The following is a 22,419-nucleotide window of genomic DNA, read 5'->3' as shown; positions in this document are numbered from 1 at the left end:
GTCTCTACTAAAAATACAAAAATTAGCTGGGTGTGGTGGCAAGCGCCTGTAGTCCCAGCTACTCGGAAGGCTGAGGCAGAAGAATCACTTGAACTCAGGAGGTGGAGGTTGCTGAGAGCCAAGATCGCACCACTCCACTCCAGCCTGAGTGACAGAGCAAGACTCCGTCTCAAAAAAAAAAAAAGAAAAAGAAAAAGAAATAGTCAAAAGAATTCAGAAGCCAATTTGAAAGAGCTCTCACAGCCAAAGTTTGAATAATTCAAGCAACAAAATAAGTACTAATAATAATGGGTTCAAATTCACAAAACAGTATACCTAGGAGTTCATACCATTATAAATAAATGATTGAATACATAATAAATAAATAAATAAATAAATAAGAACCAGGAGCAAGTCTTCCTTACACAAGACTTCCACATAATTTATGGATATATTGTCTCCTTGAGTGTGGGTTTCAATTACTGACACATTTACAAAAAATAATGAATGAAAAGGGAAAAATAGCCACTTTATAGAAGAGAAATCTGGAAAGCAGATAGCATCTTAACCACTTGACCAAGTCTATTATCACCATGAAAAGTCATGTTGCCATTCATGTACTCATTATGTCATGAAAGGAGAAGAATGCTTCACTCTTGTAATATTCCTCCAAACCTCATTATCTCAATCCAACTATAAGAATACATCAAGGACAAATTGAGGGACATTTTACATAATATGGAACCAATACTATTCAAAATATCAACACGATAAAAAATCGAGAAAAATTGAGACTGCGACAGATCAGAAAAGCCTACACAGGGACACTACTGGAACATTCGATGTGCTATCCAGGGTTGTTTTCTGCAATCAAAAAAGAATGTTAGTGGGAAAATCTGTTGAAATAAATATAACATCTGTAGTTTAACCGTATTGCATCAATGTTAATTCTGAGTATGGTAAATCTACTATAGTGATGCAATATGTAAAATTAAGGTAAATCCAGTGATGAATATACAAAACTTTCTACTTTTTTCTCAGGTCTGATAAAATCATTCCAAAATAAAAGGTGTAAAATAAACTTCCACCCACCAAAATAATAACAAAAACAAGGAATGTAGAAAGAGACAAAAAGATGGGGGGGCGAGTATCCCTGAAAAGAGGAAAATTGCATCTATTCACCTAAGTTAAAAATTTTGAAGGGAAGTAAAAAATTTCAGATATTATGCTACTTATTATTTTATTACCTATACATGAAGTAGTTTTAAAAACAAAATATTTGTTATTTGTTAAGGTGTTTTATATGGTTTTGCTAAACATATCACAATGAAAATAACATTGAATTAATACTCGTACTAGATAATGGATACCATTTGGTAAACTATATTCCAATTTAAAATATATTTAAAATTTAAAAATAATAAAAATACACACACATTAATAAAAATACACAGTCAAAAGATGGAATCTTCATTCCAGTTGCATTTAGCTGTTAAAAACACTGAACAGAAAAAATTACATTATATTCACTTCCTATTTTTTATATTTTTTAACAAAAAGCATTTCATTTCAGTTTAGTCTCCATTTGAGGTGTTACTTCTTTTCAGCTCATTTTTAACATTAACAGCATGGCTTAGAGCAGTTTTAATTTACAGAAAAATTGAGCATAAGGCACAGATTTTCCTAATAATCCTTTGCACATCCCAACATCAGTTTCTTTAATTATTATTTAACATCTTTCATAGTGTAGTAAAATTTTTATAGTTGAAGAACCAACATTGATATATTATCATTAACTAATTTCACTAGGTTATTTTAGATTTCCCAGTTTGTGTTTTACTGTGTTGTGACAAATGCAAAATGTATCCACCATGACAATATTATACAGAACAGTTTTGGTGACCTAAAATATTCTATCCACCAATTGTTCATCCGTACTTAGCCCCTCTAAACCCTGGAAATCACTGATGATTTTATCATTTTCATAGTTTTGCTTTTCCCATAATGTCATTAGTTGGAATATGTAGTACGTAATGTTTTCAGACTGGCTTCTCTCACTTAGCAATTCATATTTAAACTTCCTCCGTGTTCTTTCATAGCTTAACAGCTCATTAATTGTTTTTAATTGCTGAAAAATACCTAGTTGTAAGGATGTACCATATTTTGCTTGTCCTTCCTATTAAAGGAAACCTTGTTTGTTGCTATAAGTATTTGTGTGCAGGTTTTTATATGAATATAATTTTAAATTTATTCGGTAAATAGCTATGAGTATAATTGTGGGAATGAATGGTAAGCTTATGGTTAACTTTATAAGAAACTGCCAGAATGTCTTTTAAAGTGGTTGTATCATTTTGCATCCCATCCAGCAATGAATGGGAGTTGCTGTCACTCCACATCCTCTCCAGCATTTGGTATTGTCAGTGTTTTGGGTTTTAGCCACATCTAATTGATGTTTTGTGGCATCTGTTTGTCTTACTTCATAATGACGTGATATTGAATATATTTTAATATGCATATTTGATATCTGTATATCTTCTTTGGTGAGGTGTTTGTTCACGTCTTTTGTCCATTTTGTAATTAATTTGTTTTCTTATTTTTGAGTTTTAAGATTTCTTAGTACATTATAGATATAGCTCCTTCATCAGATATTTGTGTTACAAATACAAACTTCCAGTCTGTGGTTTCTCTTCGAGGACCTCACAATAAAAATTGTGTTTTTAATCTATGCTAAATGCTACCCAAATATATGTTGGAAGACACTGAACCTGGGGATGGGCAGGTGAAAGAGAAAACTAAACAGGACTCTAAAGGCAAACCACTTGCCCTGTATTATTTTGTGTCAGTATTCATGCAAAAATGTTACATATTAGATAAAAAGAATTGGAATTCAGGAAGTTACGTAATGAGCAGATTTTCAAAATACTGTATACATCAAGCTACATTATTGTTAGATGTAGGCAAACACATAGGTAAGAAAGATACCTATAGAAAATGGCATCATTTACTGGAAATTGTATGGATTCAAGAAGCTCTTCCTTCTAATTAAAGAGTTATATGATCTCAAGATTTCTATTAACTGATACATTTTTATAACATTATGAATCTTATAGGACTTTTATGAAATCTAACAAGAAAATTCATATAAAGTAAACAGAATTTTTTTGAAAACAGAAGGTGTTATATATATATGAACAGATTATATATATAAACAGATCTATGTTTTTCAAATCAGGTTTCTGTGTCTTTCTTCATCCCCATCACCCTGCTCAAACATTACAATTATTCCTGTGCTTTCTCTTTCTAAATTTAAATCGTTGTAATACACTTAATAGTAATAAGTATACTAATAAGCAAACTGTTTTAATGGGTTTGGGCCTTGATCCCCAAAGACACAATCTTGAATGCCATGACCCTGGATGCTGAAATCCCAAAAGATAAAAATTCGTACAGTTTAAAATCCTGGAAATCAAAGTCCTGGACGATCAAAATCCCAAAAATATAATTCTGAAAAAAAGTATTTAAAAATTCTATAAAATGTTTATTTATATGTTTAAATAGATTTACTTCAGAAACATTAAAAATATGAAAGAATACTTCATGGACCACTTTACATAATAAATTAGGAAATAATGACATGCATATTTTTGTGAGTATAGACACTGGTATACTAAGAACTGTCACATCACTATAAAGTATGAGCAGATGAACCATATTCATAAATAAATAGGTCAAAAAGTAAAATGTATAAACACATAGCACTGTAGTTAGCAATTTTGTGCACCCAATTTTTTTTTAGCTTTTAACTGCAGTAATTTAAAGTACCATAATGGACTACCTAACTGTTCTAATAAGATTGATCAAAAACTGTAATGGGTGCCGTCGCTTAAAGAGCTAAGATCTTGAGAAATTTTATTGTGTGCAAATGCAGATATACAAAAGTGACACCTCTTAATTTACTGAGGAAATTTCAAGGACTTTCTGTACTTGCACAACACTAACCCACAAAGTCAATGTTGTGATAATACACTTTCATGAAATCAAATTTGCAAAAAAATGCATAAAACAAATTAGAATGATCTAAATATCTTTACACAATATATAACCCCCCAGTATTGAGAATTAGGCAAAGATGAAATACATAGCATAGTAACTTGGTGCTATATGTGAAGAGGAAAAGGTTATATGAGATGAAATAATTTGGCAGGGAAGATTTGTTGTATTTTTTGCCTGAATTTTTATTTCTTCTGCATTCTTTGAAACACTCACTGCACTTATATTTGGAGAATGGTTGTGGTCTACTAAATCTGTAAGTATATGCTGCCCATTTGAATATCTGGTTATTGCACAGCCACTGCAATTAACAAATTCTCTGCCTCCGAAACACTGATAATAATGACCTTTAAGACTTCATATTTCACCATTAAGTAGTCTAGTAAATTTAATTTTAATAGCATTTTTGTGAGAGAACAATTTCACTAGTCTCTTCTATTGTATTGTAAGAAATACAGTAAGAAGAAATAATATTGGGCTTCCCCAATACCAAATCTATATTATGGTTCTCCAGAGAGACAGAATCAATAGGATATACACAGATATAAATAAAAGAGAACTTGATAAGGAACTTTACTCATGCAATTATTGTGGTTTTGAAGTCCCACAACAGGCCATCTGCGAGCTGGAGACCCTGGGATGTCAGTAACAGGGCTTTGTCCAAAAGATGGAGAACCTGAAGATCTGATCTCTAAGGCAGCAAAAGAAAAGTCTGTCTCAGCTCTCAGAGAAACATCAAGTATCCTTATGTATTCATTTTCTCTGGGAGCCCAGTTGATTTGATGGTCCATGGCAACAATGAGGAGAGATCTATTCCACCTGGTCCATCCAGACTTACACACTAATCTGCTATGGAAACACCGCAGAGTCACATCCAAAATAATATTTTACAAGGTTTCTAGATACCCTTAATCCAGCTGACACTTAAAATTAAGACCACGATTCCAGCCTTTGTCAACCTGCCCGCCATATTCATCTCCTTAAATCACACTTAATTTCCAAATAAAGACAGTAACAAGGTAGTAGTTTAATCTAACATGATGCAACTATCCTGCATACAACTGAAAACGCACTGATCTCTTACCTAGCATTTAGCATTCAAGGTTTTGACATTTGGGATTTTAATCTTTTGAGATTTAAGACATTAGGAATTTTAGACTTAAGACATTAGGAATTTTAGACTTTGGGAATATTTATCTATAGAGATTGTTTAAAATCTTTTGTGATTTCAGGATTATGGCGTTTAGGATTGTATCCTTTAGGTTTATTATTGGCACTGGGTTCTAACCAGGTCAATTGACTCACAGAAATATCTTCAAGTACATTAGCCTCTTCACCCATAAAGTTTATATGTCTCATTTCATTTCTTTTTCCAATTACTTTTTTTTTTTTTAGAGATGGAGTCTCACTCTGTTGCCCAGGCTGGAGGGCAGTGGCGTGATCTGGGCTCACTGCAACCTCTGCCTCCCGGGTTCAAACGATTCTCCTGCCTTAACCTCCCGAGCAGCTGGGATTACAGGTGCACACCACCACGCCCAGCTAATTTTTGTATTTTTAGTAGAGATGGGGTTTCACCATGTTAGTCAGGCTGGTCTCTAACTCCTCACCTTGTGATCCACCCGCCTTGGCCTCCCAAAGTGCTGGGATTACAGATGTGAGCCACCGCGCCCGGCCGAAGAGATCTTAATGACACAGAAATAAACTATTTTCTGAATCTCACACTTCTGAAACAGCTAAAAAACAAAAACAGAAACAAACAAAAAAACTATTTGACCAATAAAATTAAAAGCACCAGTGTTAACATTTCAACTAATACATAACAATTACAAAATTATTTTGGTTACTTGAAATATATCCCTTGCAAAAGCAGAAATGGGAGAAAAGGTAAAAATAAGTGTTGTTACCATGACAAAATGTCAGTTTTAAAGTTTTGAACAACAAAGCAGAATTTGCTGACCTAAAATGATTATCAATAAGAAACAATAATAAATAAATCTGTTAATGCTATTATACATAAATGGTATTGCTCTTCTAAAAAACACAGTGTAGCTGCAACGTAGAGGAAAGTGCTTCGGAGTTAAAAGTCAGATATGGGAATTATTTTTCAAACTTTGCCAATGCATGATGTATGATATTGAATAAACTGGGTAACCTGGCCGAACACAAATTACCTAATTCATAAAATGAAGTCATCCTCAACATGATTTCTAATGACTCTTCTATGATTTCTAACCAATTTTTGAAAGTTTGTTTCTATTTAAAATCAGTGTTAGCTAAAAAGTTAAAACTGCACAATAGATAAAATCTGCACAAAGCTCTTCCTTGAGAAGATTATTGTACAAAGTAATATCTGTAAAAATATACTATGACTTTCTATGACCATATTAATAATTAATACACCAGATAGAGGTGGAAGGCTCTTTACTTAAGACTATGGTAAAATTAAATGGTTTCCTGTAGAGAAAATAAATCAGACTGAGATTTAATCTTTCTTTAAGAAAGCTAGGGAAAATGGTCTCATCTTGTGTGTACAAGATTCAAGTTACTTGTAAAATTAACATATGTATGGAAAAGGGGGAAAAAAAGAGGGAACAGAACTTTCTTCAAAGTCAATTTGAACCAAGCCATCTAACTTGATTGTCTTTTGACAATTTATATGAATATTTACAAAAATGTTTTCTTTGAACAGTTATACAAACTCACTACAAATCATTCAGTCTATCTTTAACTCAGCCCTGCCTGCTACACTCTCTTTAATTGCATGCTATTCTTTTATTAGGCAGTTGGCTCTGCCTTCTGTGTTCTCTGAATCATTCCTGGAGAGTTTCCAGATCATTCCACTCTGCCCTTCCCAAATCTGAGCCTTGCTATTGCAGTTGTTCCCCTCTTTGTGTTGGCACATGCTGCCCTTTGTTTTGGGAGCTGAGGCCATGCCTATTTCTTCTTTTCCTTTCAGGGATTTCTTATCACAAAGAGATCCTTTACCAACATTGAAAGAACTTGAAAAAAAAAAGATCCCCTTGCTTGAGATCCTCACACATAGAAACAAAACTACACATTTCTTATGTACCTTGACTTCTAAATAGTTTGGTAAGTTGTGAGAGAATTATAACCCAAAAAAGTTAAGATTCAATTTGAGAATCAAGAACTAAGTTTATTTTTATTAAATTATATGTAGCTGTTTTTTTTTTCATGGCAGTGAGGGGATCAAGGACAGTACATTTCTTTGTTTCATAGATATTCATGAAAACTTAAAATATACCAGTCAGATAAGAATGAAACAGTACAGAGTGAGGGTGCTGACATTTCTTCTCTATAATTTAAAATATCAATAATATTATTTTTATTCATGTCTATATGCACATATCGAATAATTTTATTAATATGATCTTGGATGTTTGATGTGTATTTTTCCCTAGAAGCAGAGAGATTGACTATCATTATATTGACTATCATCCTGCCTTATGATTCTGAGAATATTTTATTTTTATTTTGAAATATACTTTATGCCACAAGATTTGCATAGATCAATCTACATTTTAAAAAGTTATGCCTGTATCGAAGTACTCATCATTCACATAACAATAGCTAATGCTCATGTGAGGCTTATGATGGCCGAGGCAATCTATGCAGTGCTTAACCACCTAACAACTCTATAAGGTATCTATTATTACAGATGCAGAAGCTAAATGTTAGAGAGTTTGAACAACTTAACCAAAGTGATAACATTCAAAAAATGGCACAACTAGTCATGAAGAAGTCTAAGCTGTTAATCACTTCACAGCATCACCTTTTATGACCACACAAATACACACAGCTAAATACATATGCGGGTGTCCATTATTTATCATTATAGTTAAAATCAGTCTATACAGAAGCATACATATGCTATCAAGATATAATTGCATATAATATCAAGATATTGTATTATATCAAGATATAATATAATACAGGCGTGAGCCTGTAATCCCAGCACTTTGGTAGGCTAAGGCAGGGAGATCACGAGGTCAAGGGATGGGGACCATCCTGGCCAACATGGTGAAACCCCATCTCTACTAATAATAATTAGCTGGATGTGGTGGTGCGTGCCTGTAGTCCCAGCTACTCCGGAGGCTGAGGCAGGATAATCGCTTCAGCCTGCAAGGTGGAGATTGCAGTGAGCCGAGATGGCGCCACTGTACTCCAGCCTAGCAACAGAGCGAGACTCCATCTAAAAAAAAAGAAAAAAAAAAAGATATAATTGGTAATGCAAAATACAAAATAGATACACACAGTTTTCAATGACAACTTTTAAAACCCAGGGATCCTTCACACACAATGTCTTCCATGTGTGAGTATCTTTGTGTGTATGTGTGTGTGTGTGGGTGTGTGTGTGTGTGAGTGATTCTTTAGGAACTTAGGAACTTAGAAACATTAGTGATGCTTTTGACAAGTTTGCTCTTAATGAAATAGAAAAACGTGATGCTTCTTGACAGGTACACAGGCTCATGTTTCTCTGACCTTCAATAACTCTAAACTAATATCATTGGTCACTTTTTCTGCAATTTCTACAACTCAACCATTCTGGGATTTACAGGGCCATGGTTAATAGTTAAACTCAGAGTTAGACAGTTTTCTTAAAGATTGATGAGGGCCCTCACAGGTTCATTATGTTTATTACATAAGGAAATTAAATCATACTGTACTAAACAGCACTTTACTGTAACAATGTATTTTGGTATTTGACATATTATGCCTTTTTATAAATAAGATTGTATTTTTTAAAATCTTAGGATTTACCTTACTTCATCTTGTTTTTAAAGAGCACAGCACAGTACCTTATGCATAGTATGGCCAACTTTCAATAAAGTTTAGTGAATAAATATATAAATGTCAACATAAAAATTATGCTTCAGACAATGTGGTAAAAATATATGAATTAAATGTAGTTTTATGTTAATAAATACAGTAGCTATCAGAATTGAATTAGAGTCTGTGTGGGACCAGAATATTCCTATGATTTCATAAGGAAATAAAGATCCAGTCAAGAATAGTACTACCTAGATTCAACTGTGTCTGTCTCCTGGCAGAATGGACAAACAACAGATAAATAAAAAATAATCATATATACGGAAGATAAAAGTCTCGGGTATGTTTTGTATATCCTGTCCTATTATAAGCTCAGAAATGGTGAACAAAGGCAAAATATTTGTTATAGAATATCAATTAATAAAAAACAATAGCATCTCAAAGACAGCATTTTGTTACCACTGTAGAACAATTTTTTCATACAAGATTATTCAATGGACGACAAAACAAGATATTTACATAGTTCCAAAGTATCTCCATGTAGTATAATTACTATTTACTGAGGAAAAAATGGGAATATCATTGAAACCTGGGGGCCACAACAATGACCATGTGATTTATGTTAATATTAACAAGCATAGGATAAACTGGTATCTTGTATTCCTTGATATAATTTGCTGAAAAAGATATAATATGAATTCTGTGTCATTCTTGTGAAAAATAAAGTTTACTCCAAATATAAGGAAATGTCAGACAGTAGACAGGCAACTGGACTAAATTCTCCAAAAATTGCAATGGATAAGACAAGTAAATAATTATTTTATATTAAGGGAGACTAAAGAAATGTTAATAATAATATTTATAATTAGATCCAGGGCCAAGCAGAAATTTCTGCAATGCTGTTATAGAATGAATTTGAGGTCATTGAAGTACGAATTAACTATATATTAAATAATGTCAGTGTAAAAATATTAATTTTATTATAGTTACGCTGAGTTACTTAGGAAGATATGGCCCTGATGTCCAGAACTAAATCTCAAATAGTTTGGGAATAAATAATATATTCATAAATGTCAAAAATTTGTTAGGGTTAAGGATATTAACCGGGGTAAAATATATTCACTTTGCTTTCATTCTAACTCCTTTTTCAGCCTGTAATTATTTAAAAATAAGAGATATTTATTTTTACAAATGAAGAGACCCTCATATACAACATTCAAAAGGGATGAAAAGTAAATATGTAAGTAGAGAAGCCCATAGTTTTCCATGTTTTTCTCATTTGCAATGATATCAAATGTAGGAATCTAGAATTTTACTTTCTAGATCCATGACATTTTGTGGCTAACCTTCAGAACAAGGAGTTTCACTGTAATGACATTAAATGACATATTGTCATCTGTGTAGTCTACACAGAAAGGGCACTCAATCAAGTCTGAAAAGGAATAATCACCATAAAATTATTATAAAATACATATTGCAATAACTATTTGACACCAGGAACTCTGAGAAAATGCCATAAAAATAATCACTGTTTTTCTCCTTATTTTATGTAATTTCTCATGACTTTCCTTTTCTTTGTAAATATTAGTAAATCTGCAGGATAATTATATTAATACAAGCACCCTAAAACTGAATTGCAAATATCATATAGGTCATTTGCTAAGCGACAGTGATAAATGTCAGTGTGCTTATTATATAACTCTAATTGATACAATACAATGTAATATATCTACACATATATATTTTTTCTTTAGTATTATTTTAACTTTATTCAAGTTGATATGCCAAACTAGTGTTATTTATATGACCTATTGTGTTGATAAATATTATCGTTATGCTTGTTAACTTCAAAGTCTCCAAGCTGAAAAAACACTGAAAATTAAATCAAAACTATTAAAGGTTAAATACTGATGAAAAAGAAATGGTTAGATACAGATGAAGAAAATGTGTATATATCCATATATTAAAATATTCAACTGTATCAAACTACATATGAAAAATGATTTCTTAGTAATACAAGTTAACAGAAAATTATCTACTATAAAGTAATTTATCTTTTGTTCAATATGTATAGGACCATACTTTGTTTGGAAAGAGCTAACCCTTACATTAGAGCATGTGGTCCTGTACATCTGTATTTAGCTGAACATACCTGAGAGTCTGAGGATTTCTCTTCTTCATTCTACTTTCAATATATTTACCCCCATTCCTTTCTCTCAACTGTTGACTTTTTTTTATATTTCAATAAGAAAATATAGGCAATCATAAGAAAATTTTCATCTATCAACCTGATATTGTGTTTATATAGTCCTTCTATGTACTTATACTGCATAGATGCACTGTTTTCCCACCTAAAGTCAGAGCCCACTCTGACCTAAGACTCCACTATCTCTCATTTGAATATGGCAATAACGTTCAAACTGCCATCCCTGCTCTCATCTTACTCCCTGAAAGCCAATTTTTACAGAAACCAAATTGATCTTATCGCCCTGAGAAGTAAGCACCAAGATTATATTATACACTACAGAATCTTCTCTTGTTAGAGCTGCAATTTTCTCATGTGTCTTCCCATTGTTCTCAATTGTTCTGCTCCATCACTCTGGCCTAGCTGTTTCTAGAACACATCAAGCTTTTCCTCTCAGGTTTGCACTTTGTTTTCACCCTTCTTGGAGGGCAGTTACTCCGATTTTTGGAAGATAACACTTTTTTTCAGGTCTCTGTTAAATGTAACATATACAAATAATGCTTTTGCGAGGAGCGGCCAGCAGTGGGCCGAGTGAAATGAGTCAGTCCCGTTTCCCCCCCTTGAAGAAGGGTCAAGGTCAAGGGAACAATTGTGTGTCATCTCTCCTTCCACAGGTAAAAGAGGACACATAGGAGACTAATCCGTCTCTCTCGACATATGCCCGCAATTCTGTCTTTATTCTTTTTTATTTATTTTTAGCACATATCGCCATTTGACACTCTGAATATGCCTTTATTTGTTTATTTGTTTTCTTATCCCCACTCCCAGTGGAAGATGAGCTTTACAGAGTAGGGATTAGTCTATTTTACTGTTGTATCTTCAACACCAAAAATAACTGCCTGGCATGTGATAGGTATGTGAGAAATATTTATTGAATGTTTTTGAATGAATTAAGTATGAAGCCAAGCAGACAGTTTAAATGTGCTGCAGTTCATTGTAGCTGAAAATAGTCTTAAGATTTAGTTGTTGAAAATATCAGAATCATAAAGGACAAAAAGACACAGTAACATATCTATTCTTTATATCAAGAAAAACTCTCTAGACCAGAAGCTACTCCTGTCATACCTCTGATCGTGTTTTCAAAAGAGTTTCCTAAGATTTTTCGTTGTTGATCCTTCAGACAGACTATATCATTCAAGATTTAGAGAAGAACATAGAAGTACTAGTATTTTTTGGCTGTCAATCTGAACAGATATCTTGAATTATTAATAAAATGAGTGAGAAAGAGCATGAATATAGAAGATGATGGTTTTCAGAACAGGCAAACAGCAACTAGTTAGTGCATTTAGCAGCTGTTTACATTTTTAAAACTTATCTTTCACAATTCTAAAAAATTGTTTATAGTAATAATAAAATAGTTTCTTCAATCACATTATGCATAGATAATGCAATGCATTATCTCTTATAGCCTCCCTCATTTTTCATTAATCCACATCATAATTATATAGCAGTAATTTCCTCAAATTTCTAAATATTTATCTTTCTCTCTCATTAAAATCAACCTTCATAACTCTTAAGAATTTCATACTGTCCATATTAATTTTTACTGGATTGGCAAATCTAAGTAATCTACTCATCCATTTACTCCGATAAAGAATAATACTGAAGGGAACATTGACATAAAAACACAGAATTCACATAGAATGGAAAGTAAATATACTATTAGATATAAGAATTTACACATGATGGTATGAAGCTCTTTCCTTAACACTAAAAAATGATTTCTTATATTTTGTAGATGTCAACATTATATTTTTAGAGTTAAAAACTAATAATAATGGCTGGATCAGAAGACTGAGATTTGGAGTTTTCACTTTAATATTGCTTTCCCTTATGTACTCAGCTAATACTGGTTTTATGATGTATACTGATATTATGTTACATAAAGTGGTTTTCCATCAGGAAAACAACATATTGATCACACATGCATGCTGCTCAAAATTACATATTGGTATTACACTACTTTTCAGTTCAACTTCAAAAAATTTATCTCATTTTTAAGATAAATTTTTAGATAACTAAACTATTTAATGGTCATTTATAATACTTTTCAAATATATAAATTATGTGTCTGAAGAGAATCCAAGAAAGGATACTTCAAAGTCATGGTATCCTGCTCTTCTGGTTCAAATTTGATTAAGAAAAAAATAAAGTTTCTTTTTCAAAATTTTGCTTAATCATTAAACTTGGTTATACACTCTATTTCAGTGAATATATTTTGAAAAATTGAAATAAATATTTTTTCTGCTTTTCTACTTAATAATTACATAAAATTTGGAGACTGAATCTCAGATTGAAACAAATAAGTTGACTCTTTAATTAGTTCTTTGTTGCTGTCATTAGTCATAATCTTGAACTATTTGTGGCAGGTCACGTGCATTTTTGAAGGTTCCATTGGAGGAAAAGCTCCAAGAGCACTTTTGTTTTTATTATGTCATCATTTTACCAAATGCCTGTCATGTGCTATGAGATAATGCTTGTTTAATATAGAATAAGAATAGTTATGCTCTTGTTTCTAATTATGCTAATACAATTTCAAAATATATTTTAGAGAGCTTATAGATTTGTACACATGTCACTGAGGTATATCAATGCTAGAAACCAAAAAACAAATAAAATTGCCATATTTTTTGTAGTGACATTTTATATACTCCTGATAATCTTACTTTCTCCTCAAAACAGTCATGTGTAATTGGCTCTAATCTTCATTAATTAGAACTGGATGCTGGAAAACAATGTGATTAAGCACACCAGGCTTGACCCTTGGTCTTCTGAGGACAATTCAATGACTGCCTGATAAAAAGTATTTCAATCCAATAACTTTGTTAAACAGTAGAACTAAGAAGAGAAGTGAAAATACACTTTTTAAAGGCAAAATGAAGGTTTCCCTATGTGGTGGAAGATGTATGCTAAGATTTAACCCTATCAGGCACCAATCTTTGTGCATCTGCATGTTTTTATAGTTTTAATAGATATTGTGTTTGTGTATGTATGCATGCATATATATGAAAATGTATATATTTGAACATGTGATTATATATGCCAGTTTCATCAATTTTATTTCTGAAATATGTTATGAAAATAAAATAGTGTATATAATGTAGCTTTAAAGTTTGAAGAATGTTAATAAAATAAAACAAGTATCACGACATAGTATTAAAAGATAACATTAAAAGTCCTGACTGTGCCCCTACATAAAAGCATACTTTTTGCTCCTTCAGTTAATAATTTTTCTTAGTTTTTGATTATTTACCCTAAAACAATTATTTTATGGAGGTTTGAGGGCCTCTTTTTGATATATATCTAAATAGTGCTTCTACTTCACTGATTTGCCTATTCTCCAAATATTCTATTTTTGAGAATCAGATGTATTCATGCATGTTATAAGTGATTACAATAAAAGAAAATATTCACCAATTATCAGACCTAACATGACAGACTATATCATCTCATTTAAAATTTATGTAATTGTGGTTAGACATTTAATTTTTTATTGTATGTCAGTCAGGGTTTTTTAAAATTTCTGGTTTTTGTCTGTTGCTTTTACCAACAACTCTGCAGTAAAAAGTTATATGCATCACCCTTGGTATCCACATTAAGTATTCCATTACATTGAACTCCTAGAAATACAGTAACTGTCACAAGTGCAGGTGTGTTGTGTTGTACTGGATAATGAAAATATTTTCTCAAAGTTATTCCGTAAATTTAAAATTTCAGAAGTGTCTACCATTTTCATTGCCCCAGAAACTTTTCAGCACTTGATATTGTTAAGCAATTTTTCATTGTTTTTCCAACACGATGTGGGTAAATGTTTTCTCACTCTGATTTTAATTTTCATTTCCTATTATTGAAGTCTTTCAAGTTTACATAAATTCCATGGTATATTTATTTCCATTTAGTTAAATGAGTTCAAGATTTTTGTTTGTAATTTTCTATCAGATTGTTTGCTCCTTCAAATAATTTGTACAGCCTCTTTACTGTTTCTGTAAATATTTATTGATCATATATATTGATAATATAGTCACCAAACTTTTGACTTGTTATTTATCCTTTTTTATGATGTACTTAATTAAAAAAAACTTACTTTTAATGGAGTCTAAATTTTCAAACTTTTTTCTGTGCCTAACTACTTTTGAATCTTAAAAAAAAAATTGTATTTTCAGAACTAATAAAGCTTTTCCTCAATATTTTAAAGGTTTTCAAATTGGGTCTTCTAAATGTAACCTCAAAATTCATTAGTAATTTGTTCATTAATGTTATAATCCAAGTTTTATATATTTTTTTCTACATGGATAACAAATGGATCCAGCACCATTTACTTAATACTCAACCATTTCCTGCTAATATGCAATGTCAGCTTTGTATATACAAGGTTTCCATATAAATGGTGATCTGATTGTTGTTTTTTATATATTACAATTAATGAATTGCCCATTCCAGTACCATTTCTAAAGGAATTTTATTGCTACAGCTTTACAAAAAGCCATGACATTAAGAAGGAGAAATAAATCCTTCTTCATTGTTCTGTAGGTTTAGCTTTTATATGTTTGACTCCTTATCCTTTTTTACTAATTTTAGAAATTATGCTATCAAGTTTCCTGAAAAAAGTATAGAAAATTGATTATTCTTATAAATTGAAGAAAACATTTTAATTAATTTTAATAATTTTTTATGATTTATATTTTTCTCTGAATTATCTTCAAATTATATTGTTAGACCTTATATTGCTTTTCTTTTATGTTTTGCTTGTTATAAATTATATCTTAATTTTAAAAAGAAATGGTGATACAAAACATTGTAGCTTTATTTTTTCTCAATCGATATTAATGATATGTTTCTAAATACTATTTTGTTTTTATTTCACAAGGGTTTTTCTAAATTATATATATATGTATTCATATTTATTTTTGTGACAAAGTCTCACTTTGTCATTCAGGCTGGAGTGCAGAGGAATGATTTTGGCCCACTGTAGTTTTGACCTCCCTGGATTAGGTGATCCTCCCACCTCGGCCTCCTGTAACTGGGACAGTAGGCACTCACCACCACCACATCTGGCTAATTTTTGTACTTTTGTAAAGGTGAGGTTTCACCATGTTGCCCAGACTGGTCTCAAACTCCTGGGCTCAAGTGATCCACCCACCTCAACCTCCCAAATTTCCGAGATTACATGCATGAGCCACTGTGCATGCATGCAATTAAAAATTTGTCAATTTTTAATTGACAAATAATAATTATATATATATATATAATATTATAAAAAGGTTTAAAGGTAATTATTGGTGAGGATTCAGTTTGGATACTTTCAATTGACCATTCTTTCAGTAGAACAATCTTGATTTCAACTTGGTTGAAGTGACTGTCAAACACATCTATTGAGTTAGTATTTTTTAGATGCACTATATTTTAGTTCAGAATATTTAATAGATTGTTATAGTTGCAAATTCATAAAATGTCATGTAAATTCTTTTACCCTTTTTAAAAGAATTTATTTTACTAAATGAATCATTTATTTCAAAAAGACTTAAATATTTGGATATACTCTATAATATTTGGATTTCTACCAATTTCAATATTTAGATGACACATGGTGTGGTTTGGCTCTGTTTCCCAACCGAAATCTCATGTTGAATTGTAACCCCCAATGTTGGAGGTAGAGCCAAATGGGAGGTGATTGGATCATGGGTGCAGATTTCCCCCTGGCTCTTCTCATAATAGTGAGTAAGTTCTCACAATATCTCGTTGTTTAAAAGTTTGTGGCACCTCCCCATCACCCTCTTCCTCCTTCTTTGGCCATGTAAAACGTGCCTTCTTCCCCTTCCTCTATCTTCTGTCATGATTGTAAGCTTCCTGAGGCCTCCTAAGCCATGCTTCCTGTACAGCCTGCAGAACTGTGGTCAATTAAACCCCTATTCTTTATAAATTACCCAGTCTCAGGTAGTCCTTTATAGCAATGTGAGAATGGACTAATAGGAAAAAATGGTACCAGGAGTGGGGCATTGCTATGAAGATACCTGAAAATGTGGAAGTAACTTTGGAACCAGTCAACAGGCAGAGGTTGGAAAATTGTGGATGGCTCCGAAGAAGACAGGAAGATGAAGGAAAGTTTGGAACTTCCTAGAGACTTGTTGAATTGCTTTGACCAAAATGCTAATCATAATACAGGCAATGAAGTCCGCCTGAGTGGTCTCAGATGGAGGGGAACTTATTGGGAACTGAAGCAAAGGTCTCTTTTGTTATGCATTAGCAAAGAGGTTGGAGGCCTAGAAATCTGTGGAACTTTGAACTTGAGGGAGATGATTTATGGTATCTGGTGGAAGAAATTTCTAAGCAGCAAAGCATTCAAGAAGTTACCTGGTTGCTTCTAAAAGCATTTGCTCGTATGCATGAGAAAAGAGATTATTTGAAACTGGAAGCTATGTTTTTAAAAGGAAAGAAGAGCATGAAAGTTTGGAAAATTTGGAGTCTGACCATGTGGTAGAAAAGAAAAGCACATTTTCAGGGAAATAATTCAAGCCAGCTACAGAAAGTTGCATAGGACAAGCCAAATGTTAATAGTCAAGTCAATGGGGAAAATGCCTTGAAGTCATTTCAGAGACTTTTGTGGTAGCCCCTCTGATCACAGGCCCTAGGAAAGAAGAATGGTTTAATGGGCAGGGCCAAGGCCCCTCTCCCCTGTATAACCTTGGGACACTGCTCTCTGCATCCCAACTTCTCAAGCTCCAGCTATGGCTATAAGGGCCCCAGGTACATCTCAGGCTGCTGCTCCAGAGGGTGCAATACCCCATAAGCCTTGGCAGCTTCCACATTGTGTTAAGCCTGTGGGTGTGCAGAGGACAACAGTTGAGACTTGGGAGCCTCTGCCCAGATTCTAAAGGATGTACAGAAACACCTGAATGTCCTGTTAGAAGTCTACTGCAGGGGTAGAGCCCTCATGGAAAAACTCTACTAAGGCAACACAGAGTGGAAATGTGGGGTTGGAGCCCCCACACAGAGTCCCCACTGAGACACTGCCTAGTGGAGTTCTGAGAAGAAAGCCACTGTCCTCTGGACCCCAGAATAATACATCCACCAACAGTTTGCACCATGCACCTAGAAAAGCCACAGTCACTAAACATCAGACTGTGAAAGCAGCCATAGGGACCATATCCTGTAGAGCCACAGTGGCAGGGCTACCCAAGGCCTTGGGAGCCCACCCCTTGCATCAGTGTTGCCTGGATATGAGACATAGAGTCAAAGTCAAAGGATATTATTTTGGAGCTTTCAGATGTAATGACTGCCCTGTTGCATTTCAGACTTGTTTGGGGCTTGCAACTCCTTTGTTTTGGCTGATTCCTCCTTTTTGGAAAGAGAGTATGTATTCAATGCCTGTACTCCCATTTTATGTTGGAAGTAACTAACTTGTCTTTGACAATACAGTCTCATAGGTAGAAGAGACCAGCTTTGTCTCAAATGAGACTTTGGATTTGGGACTTTTTAGTTAATATTGAAATGAATTAAGACTTTTCAGGACTGTTGAGAAGGGATGATTGCTATTTTGAAATGTGAGAAGGACATAGGATTTGGGAGGGGCCAGGGGTAAAATAATATTGTTTGGCAATGTGTCCTCACTGAAATCTCAAATTGAATTTTAATCCCTAATGTTTGAGGTAAGGCTAGGTAGAAGTTGATTGGATCATGGCAATCACCAAGAACAGCAAAGAGCTCCCCGTTGCTGTTCTTGTGATAGTGAGTGAGTTCTCATGAGATCTGGTGGTTTACAAGAGTGTGGCACCTTTCCCCTCACCCTCTTCTGCTTCTCCAGTCATGTAAGATGTGCCTGCTTCCCATTCACCTTCTGCCATAATTGTAAGTTTTCTGAGGCTTCTCCAGCCGTGCTTTCTGTACAGACTGTGGAACTGTGAGTAAATTAAACCTCTTTTCTCTGTAAGTTAGCTGGTCTCAGGTAGTTCTTTATAGTAATTTGAGAATGGACTATTATAACACATAAGTCTCTTCATGTTTTATATAGTATTACTTTTCTCTACAAAATAAACCTTTATTGTGATAGTTTTGTACCATTTTCAGCTCCAGAATTTGGACTCTGAATAGCCTCATGTTCAAATTTGCCACCGCAGCTCATGGTTCCATGCAGATTTCTGCTAGATTCCCTTCCCACCAAAACTAGTCTTCTGCCTGGAAAAAGCTGAAGTACTCACATTCTTGGCCAAACTAAGATCCAGAAAAAAGTCCAAGACAAAGAAAATAAAAGTCATTACTTCAACTTTGAGAGTTTCTCCTCTCTTTGCAAATGTATGCATTTGATTCCTCCTCATTTCTTCTATAAAACTGTGATGTCTTTGAAGACAAAATACCTACATTTTAAATTAGTTTTATGATTATTCTAAGTGTAAGAGTTAGTCTGACACAAAATACACTATACTATCCCAAAGAAGAAATCTCAAATATGATTTTTTAAGAATAAACTAAGTAGAGTTTGAGAATGGAGAAGCTGCTGCAACAGGGCCCATGGCGGACACCCAGGACAACTTGCCCAATGACATTAGCGTGTCTAGCCTGGACTGCCATGAGGCCTTTTGCCTGCTGTCACCCACATAGTGCCTCTTCTTTCCCCACCACCTGTCCTGTGCCCCCTGGTATGGAGGCCTGGCTGAGCTGCTACAGACCTCCCCTGAGGCCCCCTACATCTATCCTCTGCTCAGCTGCCTCTTCTGTGCCCAGGACCCCGACCAGCTGTGCCAGCATGCCTTGGCCAAGGGCCTTACCGAGAAGAAGTATCAAGAGAAGTTGAAACAGGTGATCCTAGGAGTGAGGCCGACCAGGGGCCTCTGGCAGACCTGCAGGGAGCTTATGCTCTCTCTGGAGTTAAGGCTTCGACACTTCAGGCTAGGGAAGGAGGGAATCACCACCTATTTCTCTGGGAATTGTACCATGGAAGATGCCAAACTGGCCTAAGACTTTCTGGACTCACAGAACCTCAGATCCTACAACACCTGGCTCTTCAAAGAGGTCAACGGAGAAGGGAAGCCCGACTATGAGGTGTGGCTGACTTCTGTGCTCCGCACAGAGCCTTCCCTGCACTGCGAGGTGACTTCCAGGCTGAAGAGCTATGAATTCAGGGGAAGCCGTTTCCAGGTGACCCAGGGGGACTAAGTGTTCATCCTCCAGAAGGCAGTGGAGCAGATGGAGAAAGACAAGGCATATGCAGCCAACAGCTACCAGGGGCAGATGCTGGCCCAGTATACACACTGCTTCACCCAGGGCTCCATCGAGGCCCACAATAGGGGCTCCTGTTTCTGGAGCCAGGACAAAAGCCCCATCGTGGAGAGTTACAGCGGGTTCATTGCGAGCTGTAACCCTTTGGTTCCCAAGGACAATTTGAAGGTTTCGTAGCCGTAGTGAACAAGGCCATGAGCGTGAAGTTTGAGCGGCTGGTGGCCAGCGCAGAGCAGCTGCTGAAGGAGCTGCCCTGGCCCCAAGTCTTTGAGAAGGACAAGTTCCTCAACCCGGACTTCACTTCCCAGGATGTTCTTGACTTCGCTGGTTCTGGCATCCCTGCTGGCATCAACATCCCCAACTACAATGACCTGAGGTGGATGTAAGGCTTTAAAAATATGTTGCTTGTGAACGTGCTGGCTGTGGCCTACGCCACGCAGCAGGATAAGCTCACCTTCCTGGAGGAGAATGACAAGGACCTGTACATCCTCTGGAGGGGGCCCTCCTTCAATGTGCAGATGGGCCTGAACGAGCTGTTGAGCCATGGCAGCGGCAAGCTCTTCCTGCAGGATGAAAAAGGAGCATTCAACTTTGACCAGGAGACAGTGATCAACCCAGAGACTGGAGAGCAGATTCAGAGCTAGTAGCCAAGCAGGGAGACCCGGGACAGCAAGTTCAGCACCATCGACTCCAGCTACGAAGAGTGCCAGGCTGAGAGCATGGGTCTCTTCCTCTGTCTCCCCCGCAAGTGCTGGAGATCTTTGGCTTCCAGGGGGCTGATGTGGAAGACGCGATCTATGTGGACTGGCTCCACATAGTTCATTCGGGCTGGGCTACTTGCTCTGGAGTTCTACACACCTGAGGCCTCCAACTGGTGACAGGCCAATATGCAGGCCCGGTTTCTGATCCTGAGAGACAAGTATTTGTCTTGTCTTGTCTTGGGTGACAAGTCTTTGGGTGATTCTGAGAAGAGTGGCATGACCTAAATTAATAATATAATGTTGGCTATTCTATTGAAGATAGACTGAAGAGTGGACATAGAAATAGTGAGACCAGTTAGGAGGTTGCTTCTGTGTTCCAGGCAAAACATGATCAATTTATACTGGACAGTAGCGGTGGGGGTGTGATGTGAAACTCCTGAGCAAAAGTAAACAGGGGGCTAGTGAGGGACTCATTACCATCACTCCCACCACAGGCTCTGATGGGCACCTGGATGCCAGGGTCCGCCTCGACTGCAGCAAGATCCGGTCTGTGGGCAAACCTGCCCTAGAGGGCTTCCTGCAGAGACTTCAGGTGCTGAATGAAGTCCACAGGGGGATGTGGTCGGAGAGTGGGCCATGTACAAGCGGTATGAGGCCCCTTGAGTGCTTCCTCACCCTCAGGGACAAGGTACGTCTGCGTAAGGAATCTCAGAAGCTCATCGTTCAGCGCAACACTTGCCTTGAAGGCTCAGACGTGCAGCTTCTGGAATTCGAGGCCTCAGCTGCTGGCATCATCGGATCCTTCTCCGAGCATTTCCCAGAGGATGGACCCGAGTTGGAGGAGGTACTCACACAGCTGGCCACAGCCGATGCCCGATTCTGGAAGGGCCCCTGAGGCCCCACCTGGCCAGGCATGAGGAAGATGTGTGGGGCCTCTCCCCCAACTCCATCAAACCAAGGCTTCAAGTGGCCCTCCATTCGCGGGTGTATTTAGGGGCTAGGGGAGGGGGAGGGGCAGGAGCTTGGACGTTAGTACTGCATCAGCTGAGGGTGGTGACACTAACCCCTTCCATTTGTCAGCACTTTCCAGCTTTCCAAGTGCTTCCCCTCTGTGATCGCATTTCATCTGCACTGCCATACGTGGAGTGAGCAAGACAGGGTCCACCAGCCTGCCTACCAGATGAGGAAATGGCAGTTCTGAGAAGTCACTGTTCTAGATCCTGCAGGTGGCTCGTGACAGCTAGGGTTCAAAACGCTATCACCAAATCCAATGCTCCTCACATATTAATTTTATAACCAGGCAAATAAATATTAGAGATAACCATCAAATAAATAAATAAGCTAAATAATTTTGACTGATTTATTCCATTTACATTTATGACATTTCTCATATATCAACATCATATATATGGATTGATTTCACTTATTTTATATTTTATTTAC

General features: G+C 35.6%; 1 pseudogene; it reads left to right on the top strand.

Moving 5' to 3' along the window:
- The first annotated feature begins 19,567 nt into the window (after positions 1 to 19,567).
- Positions 19,568 to 21,893, top strand: LOC742578 (dipeptidyl peptidase 3-like; annotated as a pseudogene).
- Positions 21,894 to 22,419: the final 526 nt, after the last annotated feature.

This window comes from Pan troglodytes, chromosome 3, assembly GCF_028858775.2.
Source record: "Pan troglodytes isolate AG18354 chromosome 3, NHGRI_mPanTro3-v2.0_pri, whole genome shotgun sequence".
Lineage (NCBI taxonomy): Eukaryota > Metazoa > Chordata > Mammalia > Primates > Hominidae > Pan > Pan troglodytes.
Note: the sequence above shows the minus strand (reverse complement) of the source record. Positions and strands in the feature narration are given on the sequence as shown.